Source organism: Halyomorpha halys, unplaced genomic scaffold, assembly GCF_000696795.3.
Source record: "Halyomorpha halys isolate HHAL.00 unplaced genomic scaffold, Hhal_1.1 Scaffold916.1, whole genome shotgun sequence".
Classification (NCBI taxonomy): Eukaryota; Metazoa; Arthropoda; class Insecta; order Hemiptera; family Pentatomidae; genus Halyomorpha; species Halyomorpha halys.
In genome coordinates, this window is record NW_027108073.1 from 250,699 (window position 1) to 269,909 (window position 19,211).

General features: G+C 30.3%; 1 protein-coding gene and 1 long non-coding RNA gene across 5 annotated transcripts in view; one reads left to right on the forward strand and one right to left on the reverse strand.

Moving 5' to 3' along the window:
• The window catches only part of N (neurogenic locus Notch protein), a 237,499-nt gene that overhangs the window by 49,302 nt on the left and 168,986 nt on the right, over positions 1-19,211 (forward strand). The gene's annotated exons all lie outside the window — the stretch shown is intronic.
• On the reverse strand, positions 10,651-11,804 carry LOC136795549 (uncharacterized). The gene is made up of 3 exons (XR_010843172.1): positions 11,757-11,804; positions 11,230-11,329; positions 10,651-10,785 (listed from the first exon to the last, which is right to left on the reverse strand). It is a non-coding gene; the product is annotated as an uncharacterized lncRNA (long non-coding RNA).

Sequence of the window (19,211 nt, forward strand, 5' to 3'; positions counted from 1 at the left end):
TAGCCCTGAAGAAGCCCTGCAACGTGGGGCGAAACGTTGGCTCATTAAATTAGTATATTTCTACTATTTGAGTTTTTCTTGACCGCACCCGGACCATATTCATACCATCTTCACACACGGTCAATCAATAATCTTCCAATATATATATTTGGCAAGTTTATATATGTGTGTGTTTCTGTTAAAAAAAAAAAAACCGTCATGAAAATTTCTTTTCTTTGTTTCTGATTAATTTTATCATATATCATGGATAGATATTATCATACACTAATAATATTTGTCAGTATCAAACTTTGTTCTTTGTACTAGTTGTGTATATTGTTTACAAGTATTGTGTTTGTGAAAAGTGTTTATTTTTTACTGAATTTATTTTTTTTTTCATTGAAAGTGAATTATTTTTTATATAGCAGAAAAAATCACTAATATTAAGAATTATATGTACGTCAAATTACTCCAACCCCTTAATATTTATTCTACTGAATTTAGTTTGAAGACATTTAATTTATTTTTTTTTTTTTTTACTCAAGCTAATGTGTATTATCATTTTAAATGTATCGTATTTCGGTATTTAAGTCAATGAAACACGACTAATTAAAATTTAATATGAAATTTAAATTTGTACCTAAGAACAGAGAACACTCTATTGCTGGTTTTACTTTGTAATAATCAATATAATGTATTGATTTATAGATTTATTGAATTATAAAGAAAGCGTTTGATATTTATAAATGGAACTCTTTCATGGAAACAAATAAGCTTCTGTGAGGTTATAGTTATGTTTTTTCGATTCACTGATACAAAGGAGTTGAACAAGGATGGCAGCTGGCCCGCGTAACATCCACCCACTCCAGGCCAAATAAGGATTAAGGACATGCAATTGGAATAAATCAGTGGTAGAGGTCATCATGGAATCAAGGATTGGTGCGGAAGTGGCAGGACACCTGCTTCTCCAACAGCTGTGCTCAATACAGTAGTCCTCCAACTCTTTTGCTAATTACTTTTTTTTCTTCCCCACTCTTTTTAATTGTCAAGGTTGCCCTAAGGAATGTCTGTCCAGGTTGTTAACATGTATTGTAGAAATAAAGAGTCCTGAACTGTCTGTGACCAATTTGTAAGCAACTGGCCTAAACGATTACAAAAAAAATTGTTTTATACGATATATTTTATTAATTAAAACTGCATATGAGTGGTTCGATGTTTCGTAACTTAAATATATAGAAAATGGGATTTAATAAATAATCTTCTTAATTATAAAAAAAATACCGTAAATTATTGGACAATCCCAATGCCTTTAATTATTTTTCCCAGTGACGTCCATTTTTTAAAATTTTATTAGGACGACAAATAATTAGGTATACATGTAGATATATATTTCCATGCACTCCGTATTTGAAATTTGGTATAGTAATGATAATAAACGTCGTCCTTAATCATAATATCCTTCTTAATCTCATAGGTTCCTTACTGGATGAGTTTTCATTTAATATAATGAGTTGTATTTTTTTCTAGCTTTTTCTTATTATAATTCTTTATTTTAATTTATTGTAAAAACATTTCGGGTTCATCGCCTCATCATCAGGTAATCTCCTAAACAAATTAATACAATTATATCTTATATAATATGCAATATAACAATTATATCTAATATACATACAAAAATTAAATTAACTAACTAATAATTAAATATAGTAAACTAAATAATAAATCGAAAATCAAGTATATATGCTGATATGGTGTTTTACTGTCAAAACTAATAAAATATAAAATATGGCTGTGGTTGTCCATATATCGACAAGTTTTCTGGCAGTTTACTGTAAATCTAACTTGTGATGGAATAAAACAAACAGCTATAAAACACCGTTTTATAGCAATATACAGGCTGCTTTAGGTACTATCAACTATCACGCTGACCTGATAGAACAATTGTATTGCTTATACTTGATGTTATAGTTTTTACGATTATAATTCCTGCTACCTTTAATGTGATGTTCTGTCTTTAACACTTTTCGTACCGAATATAAATATTCAACAAATATATAACAAATATAGTAATTCAACAAAACACTCGTTAAAAAAATGAACTTTCTACATGAACAATTGCCGTGGCGATTTAACATCAATTATGTCTGTGTGGAAAAAAAAAAAAAAGTCTGTACTCTATTCTTATTGTTTATATTTATGTATATAATTATCGATATATTTAAATATATTGATTTATTGTGTACTTACAGATAAATATAATATGTCGATTATATTTGTAGTATTGTAATTATGTGATACTTGAAGCCGATTCATTATAGTAGGCTATATTACTAATGATATGCAAGGATTGGTTTCTTCTTGGTCCCTGAGGATGACGCAGAGATGGTGGGAGGACCTGGAAGAACAATGACTGGAGTCCCACGACCCCAGCACGTTCTCCAGACGAGAAGATATAATATCCTTTGAGGGTGGTGGGAGGCGGCCATTTTCGATTCTCCACGGCCCAAGAACATTTGCATGGCCAGCCAAGGATCGGCTATGGGAAGGCAAGAAGACTCCTCCCGGTTTTTGCTCGCGCTGTCTTCGGTTCCTCATCAATTGGATTTACTTCTTTAATAGATTCTGTCTTCTTTGATCGCTCAATTCGGCAGTAAAAGTATTCTCCCAACACTTTTCATTTATTTTACTTGCTATAATATAATATAATATTTATTGTACTCGATGTGTAATAATCAGCCAGTAATACTAAATGAACGTAAACAAAAAAAAACAAACAATACTAAATTGTATTGTATGTATTGAATAATAAAGCAAAATAAAATAGATTGATGATATTTGTAAATTTATTGTACACGTTTCAATTATCCCCAAACCGCTTAGCTTTCAAGATATAAACGTAAAACTGGTGAAATACGGTTTTTTACGCCTTTCACTTCCTCTCAACTTAAACCCAAGGAAGTTGCTTCTTTATTTTTTGGAACTCTAATTCGATTGGCAATATAAAATAATGACTTTATTTCAATAAATTATTCTATCGTTAAGAAATATAGGTGTTTTTATTATTGCCTTATACCATATTGAAGAGTTGTGGGTTTTATTTATCTACTTATCAATTATTTTTGCTCATATTATTAGAATTAATTAATTATAATTTATGCATTGTTATTTAACAAAAATATAATATAATATTTAACGGAAATAGAAATTTTTATTTTAGTTTTTAAAACTATCAAAAAGGGAGTGAACCCCTTCACCCAGTGATTACTATTTGTATTCAACTTACTCAAACTAAATTGATGAAAAAATCACAGCAGCTCCTAAAAACGTAATTAAGTAAGTTACACTAGCAGGAAATGGAAAGTGCATCGTCGTTACAGCTTACCATAAGAAGAAACACAAGAAGTAAATAAAAATTAGAAAAAATACATAATAAAGTCCAAGGCTTTTTCTTAGTTAAAAGTTCCAAAGTGTCTCATTCATCAAATACCACCTTTGACCTATAAATTTGAATCCTTGAAAGTTACATTTCGGATATCTTTTCGGTTCGCAGTAACCTGAGGCGTTATGACTATAACTGTTGACCTCGGAATATCGACTGTTGCTGAGCCCTGGAGAAGTAAGATCGTGTGTGCCCCGAGCAGCCCCGCGCGGGTGGGAACGAACCGTAGCTGTGGTTAAGGTCAGGTGGGAAAAGGCGAAAAGCTCTATTACTTTCTGTGGTGTTTTTATTTACAGCTCAGAGGTGGCGTGAAATCGTCAATAGTGAGGGAGGGAGAGGGAGGGGTTATAATATGCAGCAGCACTGTCGCTGATCGTGGCAGCCGTGGTTTAATTACGGATTCGAGTGAATGGTCCAGGTTTTGTTCTTAGGAATGTGAGGTCACCTCATGAGGGGAGTCTATGAAAGGAAGGTTGTATGAATTAAGAGATAGCTTAGGGCTCAGGTTGTAAAGTCGGCGTCGAAGGCTTTGTTGAAGTTTAAATTAAAAATTGCCTAATAGTTAATTCTTATATATTATTTGTGTTGTATCGAAAATGAATAGGGAAATTTTCATTGTTTTCTGTTACAACACATTGTAAATTTTTCTATATATAAGAATATTTTTTGTGGTATTAAATGAAAACTAATTTGTTATTCTTGATTTTGAAAATAATGCGAGGTTATATTCTGTCCGTTTGTTGGTTTAGTAACGATTAAAGAATTTATTCTAAATTAAACATAATTTCTTTCTCATATCCATTTGAAGAAAAAAATAGTTTATCAGTCGTTTATATTTATAAATTATTTATAGTTTTGAATATTTTTCCTTTTCTCCTTTAAATTCTCTGCTGGCACATCACAGAATTGTAAAGCAATTTCAACATTAAATTTTTACTTCTCAAATTTTTGCTTTCATTTAAATTACTCATTTAATCAAAAATTCTACAAGATCTAGACATTTTGAATTTGTTGCTGAAATCAGATTATACAATCAAACTCACTCTATGTAGAAGCAGATGTTATATATAATAATATTTTACGATATAGACTCCCACAATAACATCAAGAAGATAAGTTGCTGTTAAAAAAAAAAAAAAAAGATGCATGTATCTCGTCAAGTATAAATTATTTACATAGAATATTAAAATAAGAATTATTTAAAATAAAAATTGTTTGTATAGGTCTCGTCAATAAATATTTTATTTTAAAAATTATTTTATCATTATTTTTATTCGTTTTATTTTGTTATTTTTGTGTAACTAAATCTAAATAAAAATTTTCATCTGTATAAATGTGCAAGACCATTTGTTAAAGTGATTCTAAATACATTTTTCCCCGTATTATTTTGGTGTAGCAGTCTATTAGGCGTAGCAGACTATTGCACCATAAATTAAGACTCAAGAATTAAGTATAAAAAAAAAAAATTAAGTCTAAATACAATCGGAAATCGCTAAATAGCACTAAATAATAAACAACATAATCGTTATTGAATATATAAATAACGTAATCGTTACTGAATATATAAATAACATAATCGTTATTGGACATATAAATAACATAATCGTTATTCAATATGTAAATAACATAATCGGTATTCATGCCATTAAACTATAAAATTGTTCATCAAGATGAAAATACAAATAACAATTTAACAAATATTTTGAACGACATAAATTTTTTTGAGTATGAAATTACTTATTAGAATAATGATCAAGTATCGTTTTAAACTATTTTATTAAAAATTTTATTTTTATAAGCGAAAATGATATTGTGTTAACCAGAGATATTCGGTTACTTTAAGTTTAGAGGGTCTGGAGGAATTTTAATCAGTATTCCATCCCACTTGGATTATTGGAATTTCGAATAATTGAAGCAATAAACACTTAACTGTTACTCTAGCTATTCTGTATGAATCAGAAGGAGTGAAATGTTCTTTTTATTACACCATTTTAACTATATTTGATCCTTTTCATTCTATTTGTAATTAGCCAAGCAAAAGGCATGACTGTAAATTCCTTTTAAATTATGTACTCCTGTTTCCCCTTTTTATTATCTCGCCGCTTTTTTTTATTTTTCTGGTTTATATTATGGTATTTTTTTGTTTATTGTTCCTTGGCCAGTTTTTAATTAGTGCTGTTGTAGCGGCATTTACAGATGCAATCATTCCATTTCTTTTCAATGTCTGTCAAATGATTTTTTTATTTTTATAGCGTTTGTTGGACCATGAAAAAAAATTCTTGAAATTACCGATATTATGAGGGTGAACATCCTGAGCAGCCCCGAAGCCTGTGGTTTATTTTTTGTCCTTTGTCCTTCGTCCTCCGCCCAGATTACAGTGTAGGAGACCCTACGACTTACGGCCGTGTCATGAAGTAGTTACCGTACTGTAATAGACCCTACTTTAGTCTATTTTGTCTTGTACCAACAAAGTCATTAATGACTTTATAATTATATACACCGCTTTTAATATGTCTGGAGTACTCAGACATTTTTCAAATGTTTACCCCTTATAAACGTTGAATTTCTGTGCGTTATTAGTTTTTAAGGCTTGAAAAAAACTTATGTATTGATCTACATGTAAGCATAACTCAATAAGATTTACTGGCAGTGCCAGCTAAAAAATTGGTGTAAAAATTATCATAGATTTTATAAAAAAAGTATGAATTTTTTTTTTTGTGGTTTATCTTTTTGATGTGAAGCGTAGAGATTCAGAAGGGTAGGCATCCATATTTTTTCCATTTTTAAACGTTTACCACACTGTTGTTAGTATCCTCTTAAAAGTAGTACAAGTTTAAACCACTAAAAACAGCAGAATGCTTGTATATTTTGCTTGAAACAACAACGTTTCGGCTAAAAAGCATATATAACATCTCAACGCCTCACATAGTCCATTTGCAATACATTGAATTTATTTTCTCTCTATTTACAACAATTATTTATATATATATATATATATATATATATATTCTATAATTGTTCTTTTTTATGGACTTAAGAGCGAGACCAAAGTTCAAGGAATACATACACTATTTATTACTGTTACTTTGAAAACACGAGTAGTATATTTTGTTGCGATATCACCTTCTGCTATTATCCTCGGAGTTCTTCAGGGTGTGGTTGTGTTTCCCTTATAATATATTCTATCTTCTGTTATTTATATTTGCATCCTTCCTTTTTAGGACTCAATCGCGCTCTAGGAGAGTTATAAAGTTTTCTATCTATAGATATATAACAGTTCTTTATGTTAATTCGACTACTGACAGTGAAATATGTGAGATTCAGACATAGCTTCCGTGATTTGTCTGACAGTTGTTGCTAATGTATTCTGCTTACATTACTCTCCAGCCTGAATATAGTTAAATGTATTCGTGGTTATTTTATTCCAGTTCGAGTTGGAGCTCCAATTGTCGTTAGGAATAAATTATAGATAGAAACCCTATACAAGCCTCGACTCCACCTCTTTTTATGAAATATAACAGATCAAGCGTCGGGAGTAAAAAGGTGGGACCTGATGATCAACTTTCGTCCTGTGGTCAGGTTGGTTCTTTTTTAGTTGGCCAGAGTGGTTTCGGTGTTTATTTCATTCTTAATATTACAGGTTTAACGTGGGAACAGCTGTTGCGTATATATCTATATGTGTATGAAAAATACGTGCTCATGCCCGTGAAAAATATCATTGTCTTAGAAGCAGTCCATGTCTGAAAGTTGAGAGTTTCATGAATTTTTAAATATGAATCATTAAATTTTATTGCCATTTGTCTCGAATAGAAATATATTTCTAATAGACAGAGATGAGTATCAATATCATTCCTCAGGATCACCACAAAGACACCGCCGATGATCCTTAAAGGTACGGGCAGCCATCTTGTGCTGGAAGGGATTTATTGTCCCCTCTCGGTGTAATTACTGTATAAGGACCCTCTAGATAAGGACATAATGAGTGGAATGTCCTCTCTCCCTTTTACGGCTCCAATCCTCAACCTCTTCTTCGTTGGGGGTGATGTCTGTCCGGTCTTGTGTCCCAATCTTGTCCGTCATATTACAGTCGCTTTGACGTACTTTGATGTACTTTGACGTTATTATTTTATTTTTAATCAAGGAAAACTTGATATAATATGTAATTACAAAAAAACATTTAGGATTTGGGAAAACGTTTGGGAATAATCCAAAATGAAGCAAACTAAGATATATATTGCAAGAATATGAATTATTTGTTATGGTAAGTTAATATAAAACTGCATAGAAATATCTTGCATAACATTATAAATTAATATTTTTTAAAAATAGATTAAATCCCTGATATAGCATGAAATAAATCAAGGTGAATAAATAATACTTGGCATTTATCAAAATGTTTTGTAATGCTTAATCATGCATGTTATGGATATACTAAAATTTAGGACGATTATGTGAATAAGATTAATGACATTAAAGTAGTTTTGATGCATATAATAATTATTACAACAACAATTAAGCACCCTTATATTAAATTTAAATGATAAAGAATATCAGTTATGGATGTAAATATGTGTATTCAAGTTTCCTCATTTATAGATTTTTTCATTATTAATGTTTAAAAAAAAAAAAATTTAATTATTTTGCAGGAGATGGTTAAGGCTGCGATTAAGAACGAAAATAGTTTTTAACTTCTTATTTTCAGCCAGGATGTAGTTCTTTTTCAGAGATATTATGATGGATGAACGTGTAAAACTATTCGTGTAACGTCATTCTGAAATGTTTGCTCCCTAACCTAGCACCTTATTTAAGTCCCTTCTTATTAATGCTAATGGGAGAGATAAAACATTTTACATTTGTTGTTAAAATAAAATACTATTTAACTACAATATTACATCGACGGACTAAATTTCCTAATAACATTTAAAGTAGTGAAAACGTGTCTTCATCTTTACGAATACGGCCCTATATACGTTAGCATAAATTTTAATCCACGTTTATCGTGCAGTCCCAGTATCTAGTTGTTAATTGCTACAATTTGCTGAATCCTGTTGTCCAAAGTGTGTTATTTTCTTATGAAGTTATATCTTAAAAAGCTTACAAAATATATGCATATATAAACAAGGAGGTTATTAGTGAAGTTACCACGATCTTTCAGGATAGTTAATACTGAACTACCCCTATTACTAGACGTTTCAGAAAAAATATATTATTAAATTTAAAATTCCTATTCCATGTTATAGCTATCCTGCCAGAACCTGCATCACATGAAGTATCGTCGAATGAGTTAATGTATCCTGGAACAGCTCCAGATGTGTGTTACGCACATGTTCCACATATCTTCCTAGTTCCCAGCCTCTTCTAGTCTCTTATCTTCCTTTACTGGAAGCAATTAATTCTGTCTCTAATGTCTTGTCTTGGTTTTGATTATTTTTTTATAAGTCATGTGCTTTACTATTGTTTTTATTTTTTTTCATTCATAGTAAACAGAGCCCGTATGTGGGACCATATTGATTTATTTTTAGTATTTTGTTTACCGCCAGGTGGGGGTTGAACTAAATGTCAAACCTCACTTGAGAATATACAACGACCAAAAGCTCCGAAATTCGTGCGTTACGATGCTGCGGTTGCGTCACCACACGTTTCCATCCGTAGCTACATCATCCGGGACAAGTTAATGGCCACAATGAGTAGGAGTGTCAGTAAGCAATTGCTATTCCGCGTCCATCATTTCTCTTACTAAACTAGTCAACTCGATTTAGTGGAACTGGCATGTATCTTTTGGTCTCAACAATCAATCCTTTCCCATAGTCTTCTATTAGAGAAGAAGTGGAGGGCACCGATTTCTAATAATAAATAAGTACCCATCTCCCACGGTACACTAGTTCCTCGGGGCCGGCAGAGGTCCTTTGAAGGACAAAAAAGCAACAGGACACTTAGGCCCTTGGCCCTTAGTAATGTTTATCCCTATCTACTATCTCTCCTTCTGCCTGTTTATCATCCTTCCTCGTCCTTATCGCCCATGTTTTATTTATTTCTCTTTGTCCTGCGCCAAGTGCGGGGCCACTTGTCCTCCCTCCAGGATCTATATTATGTCTTTGGTGTTGGATATGTTTTCATATCGTGGGAGTGTTCTCCTCAGCCCATTAACTGCTCTTGTATAATGATGTTTGAGTATATCAAAACATTCCTATGAACGCTCTTAAAAGTTATATAAACAATATTCGGGTTGCGTTAATTTACTTTTTCGACTGAAATATATAAAATCAAGGATCTTATTTTTAAGTATAAATCGACAAATTTTAGTGACCAATGAACTACCAAACTTTTTCTTTTTTTTTTTTTTAATGTTAGATTGCAAAGATTATTATGTAACTAGCAGGGAGGAGAGGTTTTTGTTAATAATACTAAATTAGATCGAATTTAATAAAGCTATATCACTTAATTTTTGTTTGACGTAACTAAAATCTGTGTAAAAGGTAATAATTATATTGTAGTAATGAACAAAGGGTAAAAATAATTTATTTACCAAATGCATCGTGTTGCCAATGATAACTATAAATATATGAAACAGAAAATATTAATCAATATATTGTAGTTTCATGTTAATATTAAAACATTTTGTTTATCAATTTTTGTTTCTTATATTAACTTCAAGTACACGAAAAGAATTTATAATTTTATATCTGAATGCAGTGATAATAATTTAACTAGAATTTAAAAGTATGTCTTAAATTAAAAAGGAATTGTTTAAAAGTTTTAATTAAGATTTCTTTCCTAGAAACATCTGTCATAAAGTCTTAAGGTTGAAAGGTCGGATTTATGAATATTCCTAAGGACGACCTTACTAAAGGTTTCCTTTATGTGCTCGTTTTTATCTTGCCTAAGAAAAATTATCGGTTTATAAACGCACCCTTACACTATCCCTTGATAAGGCAGAAATGGCTACTACAGTATTATTGTCAACGAAATTTTTTTAAGGAAGCTAAATTTGTGCATTTAAAGAAAACCTAATAGGTTATGGTATTCCTTTAAGATATTTCATAAATGTTGCCTTGAGTTTTGTAACTTTAGTGATCTTACCATTATTTCGTTTAAAGTAAAAAAAAACTCCTTACTTAGTTACAAAAAAGATTGATAATAAACAATACCTTTGAAAATTTCGTTATATTTTTATTTAATTCTCTTTTATTTCAGTTGTGCTTTATCAATTTTCCCTATTTTTTTTCTTAGAGATTGCTTCTTCCAGAGCATTATCCGGTTATGTTACCATTTAAATCACAATAGAACAGATTTTTTTCAGACTATGTTCTTAATGTTTCGCACACCGCAGGCTCCAATCTAATTCTTCTTCTTTTTTTTTCAAAGCCCTTGAACCAAGAAGACAAGCAATTACTCGCGTACATCTAGATGCAGGGGAGAGAGGACAAATTAAGCTAGAGCCCTGCCTACAAGAAGAAAGAAGTGAATGTAAATAAAGAAAGAAAGTAGAGTGCGTGTTGTCGCCGGTTAACAATGGCCTATTAGCGGGCTTTGATGGATGGCTTGGCCAAGGGTTCGCAAGGGTTGGCAAGCTATAAATACTCGACAGGATTTATCGATTCCTTTACCAGCTCGGCGATATCATTATTATTATGCAAATGGCTCTCAGACAAAGAGCTATTAGTCATATGATACCAGTTTTTACTCTATGAGTGCCATATGTCCTAATGTTTGCCATGGTTAACGGTCCTACTAACTATATCCTATTAATAGCTTTGTGAAATAGTTTTAATATTCCAATAACATTGTACAAATGATTTATGCTTACGTACAAAAATCGTGTAGTCTAGTTAAAATATCTTCAAAAGAAGTGTAGGAAAACTCAAGGAAATAATTTTGTTATTAGTCGTACTCGATTGAAGTAATCCACCGCTGAAAACATTAAAAAAAAGTTTAAAAATCAGAATATAATAGAAAAATTAATTATAAAAATTGAAATGTTAAAAACTTGGCTTGAAGGCGTGTTACAGGATGTTTTAAAAAGTGTGTATTGTAATGATATACTTAAATAAAGAGTCAAAGAAAAAAACAAGTTTAAAAAAAAAATTTTCTCAGACCCCGGAAGAGCGTAATTTTTCTTTCTGAATACCAATTTCTTAGTCAATTAAAACATATAAAATGACTCGGTATTTCTTCCTGAAAGATAGTTTCTTTAATGGGAGTTGATTTTATGATATATTATAGTATATCATGTTTTATGTACATCAAGGATAATATGTATAAAACATGTCATACTATTTCAATCAACTTATGAACGCTTTCGTTAAACCAAATTTATTATATCATTCAGTTTATTTACCTTAAACAGCCTCATAATCATTTTTTGTTAACATATATTAGATCAGCTGTGTCCTGCTCCATATTAACCTGTATTTAATTATTTATATGTTTGTCATTCAAATTATAAATACAAAATCATATGGTTAATTATAGGACGCCGTTTATTTGTATATGTATTCATGGTTTTTTTTTAATAAAAGTTTTTCATATGTTTTTCAAATTCATACCACTGGAAGCACATTCGTGACAGAAATTTAGGGTAACTTTAGAAAAGGTTTATTAAAGAAAATTGATCATGAAATTATATTTAAATCTACTTTATATTTATTGCTAATAAAAAAAAAGAAAATATCAATATTTTATCACTCTAACTATAAATTAAATACATAATAGAGTTTAATAAATTTATTTTTATATTTGGACGTTTCGGAAATACATTTATATTGATTTATATATGCTCTACTTATTTTAATTTTTGATCTGAAGGCAGGATAGGATGATAAAAAATTTTAATTAGTGATAAAAATTAATATTTATTTTTTATACATTTGTTATTGTATTTAGTAATATTTATTCTGGTATTGTTTGTGACAATCTCTTTTCCTGTGTGGTTTTTTTTACTGGAATCAAGAAGTAAATAAATATTTTATTTTTTCCCAGGGATTAAAACAGTTTATGAGACTGCCCTTCCCACAACTTTCTTAAACCAACTTTTTTCGAACCAAAATGTCGACGAAATCTGACCTCGGGACGCAATTTCTCACGATTCTACTCGTGACCATATATGTTTGTACAAAATAGCCAATTTAAATGCTATCAATATATCACTTATAATTATTAAATTAAATCTTTTTTTTTTTTTTGTTGTATTCCATTACTTTAATATATATGTCTCAGTTCGGTTTTAGTAGCGTATTTTATTTTATGTTTTCTTTAGGTGGTGATTCAATCAACTCATGAGTGCAAATTTACTTTGGTAGAGGCTGAGTAACGGTCTTCATTATATCCTGTTTAATATTCCTTCTCCGTTCACCATTTATAATTTACTTCTTAACTTCTGCTTCAGTTTTATAAAGATGGTTTCGACTTTCTCTTTGAATATTTTTCTATTAAATCTGTCTGTTCGAGGTGTTGTGTGATTAATGTTCGACTATTGATTTTTTTTTTTATCTTTGGTAACAAAAAATATGTTGAAGATTTGAGTAATGATATATTTTACGGAATGCGATAGATGTCGGTTAAGCCCTTTTAAAAGATCGGCTTAGTTCTTAATGAGGCTATTTTTTGCCATTCCTTCTACCCTAAGATCGTTCTTTTTTTCATTCTCCTTCGAGGAAACGGTTAGAACACACAGGAAGTAGAGGCCACGTGGCCTTGCCCTCTGTTACTACTCTTTCCTCATATGTTAACTTCTTTTAAAGTTAACTCTAAAGTCCATCCTTTGATCCTACTTCGTATATTCTTAGTATGAAACACCCTCACCTGGGTCATGTCCAGGGGCGGAATTTTAACGTAGGTCGACTTATTACTGCTATAATATCAGCCAATAACTGTTCATAATATTACCACTTATTGTACAACATAAGATATTAAGCATAAATTTATTTACAGTAGTAACAATCCTATATTCACGTATGTATACACACACCTCTGATAGGGGCGTGTATACGAGTAAAGCATGTCCCACGAATATACAATAATTGATAAGTTTTCTATAAAAAGTCAATATAACATTTTTTTGAAAAGTAATTTTTTTTTTTTGTAAAATTGAAATTCTGTTCCAAAATCATACTTAAATTATTTCAAAATTTGAATTTTTCCCTGTCTTTTTTTTTTGGGGATATATTGACATTTATAAGGGGTATTCATTGTGTATAATATCATATTGTGTTAAATGTAAAATGTTTTACTATGTTAAATAGTATAAGTATAGGATTGTGAGTAGCCCAATTTAAAGTCATGTTAAATGTTAAATGCATGAGAGCTCCTAGCGGATTTTCTGAGCAACTTGTTTAGTAACCTTTCCTTCCAAAGCTTGTATACTACAGTTTTGATTGCAGTATTTTATTACAACATGCCTAAAGTAAGTGAAAAGTAAACGTGTGAAAGTTTGGCTACTGGCTGTCTTGTTTAAAAACGTCCAAAACAATACAATAAAGTAATCTAACAGAACAAATAAGATGGTGTAGAGCTCAGGTCTGTTGTGTTATGTCAATTTCCCATTTAATAGACATAGTAACAGACTCTCAACTATGTTATATGTGATATCGTTTTAACAAGGTAAAAGAAGGATATATATTTCCATTTAATATAACTTTTTCCATTTAACACGCTTTAACATGTTAAACTAAAGATCATGAATACCCCTAAAGAAACCTCCTTTAGTGTTTGGTTGAAACTAAACAATAGTGTACAACTATTGGTGTAAAGTTTGAATAAAGTGGCTTTGTTTTTGTTTGTGATTGACCTAAGATGATAAAGCTGGAAATAAACAACTTCAAGCGAAATCTATAAAAAATGATCACTATAGAAAAATATAAAAACTGGACTATCCCCAAAAAATCAGTTGCACAAGATTTAAATTCACGTTAATCCAACCTCAAACATAAGACATAATTTACAACACTAATTATAGATAGACTAAACACAGAACAAAAACTAAGAAAGAACGGTCACATTTTGGAAGAACCAAAACAAAACCACATTTACATTTCTCCATTCACCCCTATTCAGTTCGGCCACAAACCTTGAGTTAGATTAATAGTTATTAATCTCAAATTATACCCTTATATATTGCAGTTTTTAAATAGTTAGTTGAAGAAATTCTATGTTCTAAAGAACTGTTTTTTTAATTGTTGGGCTTGACTCTGCAAACAATACTGTTGCGAAACATGGCCACTATATAGTTTCTTATTGACTGATACTCTAGATCTACAAATATATGTATACATATATATACTTTGAAAACTTTTGTAAAGACTATGATTGTTGTCGATTTCGGACTCACCGCGCATTCGGTCGAGGGAGTTAGCTATTCGCCTGGGAAAAGAAAGTTGTTAGCTGAGACCTGCGCTACAAGTTCTGCCGGCGCGGCCTCCCCTTTCCTCTTTAAGTGGACCATTTTTTTCTTTTAATTTTTTTTTTTTTTTTAAATCTCAAAATTCCCATTTGGCTATAAGTGGTCTCAACTCTTAATGGTCTCGTAAATCGGTTGTAATTTTTAATGCAAACTGTTTGCAAGAACAGCCAACACCTTTCGTGCATTAGACTTCATGGGAATATTTTAAAGTGTTTTAGGAGTGCTGTCGAAATTGCTTCTGGTTGTATCAGAAAGTAACTATTTATTAGAAACATAATAAATGGCAAGTCAAATTGTTTTTGTGTCATGTCTTATGTTTATGGTAATTTGATGGATATATAAATATATTACTTTCGATATTTATTATAGTCTCTTTTATATATTAAAAAAGCTCTGTTACTTGTGTATTAATGGAATACAACGATTTTTAGTATAATGCGCTAGTATGACTATATTTCATTAACAATAATAAACAAATATCAATATTTTTTATAATTATATATATTTAATCAATAATTGATTTATAGTTTTATAACTGACATTAAAAAATGTATTAGTTTCACAAACAAAATGTTAATTACTAAAAGAAGGCTGCTCATTTTTGTTGTTTATTTATAAATTTTCTTGTAGGTTGTAAATCATATAATTATTATATTATTATTTATTTATGCTTATTCCTCATTTAAGTTATATGTTTCTTTAATTATTCCTATATTATATAACTAGTATAGTTCTATTATTTCTTTTTTAATATATGGCAATCCTGAAATCTTCTTAAACAAAACATTTTTTTTTAATTTTGAAGTTAACTCTTTTATGAGATGGTTCCAAATTCCGAAAATGAGTTAAAAATTATTTTTTGTAGGAAGATAATCCGGGTGGTGTTCAATAAAGGTACAAAATAGTAAAAAAAACTATTTATTGGTAACCTTAATAAATAGTTTCCCTATCAGTAAATAGTTGTATACTATTTCATAGCTTTGTTGACCGCAACCTGGAATATCTTGTTACAATCTATTATATATGGTAAACCATATTCCAATAACAATTTTTTTTATTTTTATAAATGTCCAATATTTCGAAATTTTTTTTGTTATTTATAAGATGTTTAATTTACTTTTGAATTCTTCAGATTTTTAAATTATCATACATCTTAATGCATACCTATAGACCACTTCTTAATTAATTCGAATTAGGTCGAGGTTTCAATATCAAGTGGTTTAAGCTACTGTTTTGAAATATTTTGGGTTCCAAGAATTTTTTTTTGGAGAGTCTATTTAATGATTTTGATAAATTATACATTTTGAGTTCTTGTATTTTCTAAGCAACATCTATGTTTTATTTGACTTATGTGTTCGTGAAAGTATACGAGTATATTAATCACTTTTTTCTTGACTTGATGTGTATTTTTTTAGGAACTTGAGGTTTATTCATTGTAACTTTAAAAATTTTGCTGAAATATAGTTTATTATTATTTACTGAACTTTGTCAATAATAAAAAACGGTATTAATGTAATAAATATATGTACAAACCCATAAGTATTGATACATGCGTTCATATTTTGTTTTTTAAAGTTTTCGATTGCATGAGATTCTTTTGGGTCTAAAGGGGAAAGTCCACGGTTTATTTTAAAGTAGTACCCTGTTTAAGAGTTAAGATAAGACAAGACTGGCCCAAAATTCCGAAGGCGGAGGAATATTTTAACTCGTGATGATACTATCGTTCAATCGGATCACTTTCTCATCTTAGTCTTTACGCAAGTCCTTTCCAAGAGGTTCTGCTTATCTTTATCCTATTATCATTTTATTTCCCCTCAGGAATGTTTCATTTTCTTCAAAGGTGAGATAATTTATACACTTTCGTTTATTTTTTATTTGCTTATTTTATGTTTATGTTTTAACACCTAAACAAATTACCACTGAGACAGCCCAAAATTAATTCTGCTTATAGGAATTCAATACAAACCAACTATGAGGAATAGTCGGATCTGAGGATTTTTTTTTTCTTTTTAATTTTTTTATGAATACAAAGCTTCTCTACGTTTGGTAGTAAGGAAAAAAAAAATATTGTACTGTTTGCCGAGAAGAAGGTTAAGGGTAAGGATTTAAGAAGGATTGGTAGGTTCTCTTTCGATTATTAATTAATAATTTATATCTAACCATTTTTACTTTCATTAATTAATCCCATTACTTTTATAGTAATGGGAAGCTTTGGGATCGTCCAAAATTTCGAATTCGAGTTTTTACGGAAATACATGTTTTTAGGTTCACATAGCCCCTATTTTACAGTTAGTTTCGCAAAATGGTACGAGTATCAGCTCTTAGTTAAAGAAAAAGAAGTCGCACTCTGAAATTGCATATTTATGGCTGGCATATGCCTGAAACGTGACAGAAACTTTTTCGAGAAAATCGACTTACCAGAAGTACTGTAAGATTGATTTTTCACATTTTTTCTTTATTATCTCGAAAATGAGCAACGATTTTGATTAAACTCCTTATAACAGTATAAAATTAATGGTCTTTCATATCAGCTAGATCTGATCTGTTAAAATAATTTTGCTGGGTTTGAATCCTTGATTTTCAAAATGGCTTCTTCTTAATCATCAAACCTTTCTCTACTATTATAAAAAAATTGATGGAACCAAAAAATTATCCTTGAAATTTATTTTTGAGGCCTTGAGGATGGAAAATTCGTATTTTTACATTTTTATTTGGTCGGAAAATGGGTTTTTGACCCAGTGAGAGGGGCAAGGCGTTACCCCCCTATGGTAGGGGTAAGATGCCCCAAGGTGTCCCAGTGGTTGAAGGAAGCAATTCCATTTTCCGCAGTACTTTACCTTACGAAGTGAATGTATTATATAGTTTATTACCGATAACAAATCTGTTTTTTTTTTCTTTTTTTTTATTAAAAAATATTTTTTTATTTATTGATAGATATTACAATCTACCACACAGTTGTGGGCAATAGGTAATAGTGATGAATGATCTCATACATACTAAAATAAAATAAAATATATAAATGATTAAAAAAAAAAAAACTCTTAAAATACCATATATACAAACAGAATAATAAACAAAATGAACATAATCAAACTATCTGTATGAAAAATAAATAAAATAACATAATAATAAAAGAATATAGTCTCTTGTCACATTTACACTCTAATATACAATATTTACACAATCGACCTGAGGATCCCTGAGCCCACTCTATCCCCCACGTGTGAGGGGTAGAGCAGAGCTCAAAAGATCCCAGCGCATCTCTCTCCCCGCATCACTGGTAGTGAGTCAGTGGAGGCTGAGCAAGTGCGCTAAAAGTAACAAATCTGCTATAAAATATTCTTTTCGATTTCTCTTCCATTGGTAAAAATTCTGAAAGTTCATACCATTCAAAGCTACGACTAGAAATGTGACGGTTTGCCATAAAGAGACTTGTGGGGCAATAGAGGCCCGTTACGGAGATTGGAATAGTTGCTAAGTAGCCTAAGATACTGGGGACTGTAGATACCTTACCTGGTGAGGTGAGAAAGCCAGGAGGCCATTTCCACCTGTCCTGCTAATATATAGAGGTCCTTAAAGGTTCGAGATAACTCTTGTTAATGTGGAGGTCCTCGATGTCAGCAATCCTCCACGGAACAGTCCTCTAGTAACAATCTTATGTAATCATTGATATATGTGTGGGTGGAGCATAATAAACGGATTATCAAACACTACTTTGTAATGCACCTTAATAAAATCTCATCTTCCCCCATCCCTCTCCAGTAATAACGATTCTAGATCGTGGGGTAGAGATGTAGATAGGAATGTTGGAAACCTATCATTATATTGGCATATATATTGTATTTTTTAAAAGAGATATCGACGTTTTGCTCTATACTTTTAATTCAATATATCTTTATTTAAATGTTAGTCTCGAAAAAGTATGTTAAAAAAAATTAATGACAATAATAATCTAAAGAAAACGGCCATAAAAATATTAGATTAATTTATTTTTTTCCCATTTTTATGTATGTATTTTTCATTGTTAATTGTTACTAATAGTTCGATTTTTCATTATTAATTTTATTTTTTTTATGTTCATTGTTAAAATTCGTTTTCTCTTCTTCTTGATGACATCTTTCTAGTTGTAAATGTTAATGAATACGCGAAAAGGTTTTAAGTATTAACATAAATATATTAATTTTTTTTTACCCTTATTTTTAATTAATTATATTTTTTTTTTTATGTTTATCCAATTTATTTAATTATGAGGAAGATGATCAGAGTTGCGGTCACAATAGAACAAAAGTAGGTAACAACTATTCATTTTCCAAACTATTTTTGTTCTATTTCGATCCTAACTCTGACCATCTTCCTCATAATTTGAAATTATACGGTAAATTATTTATATATATA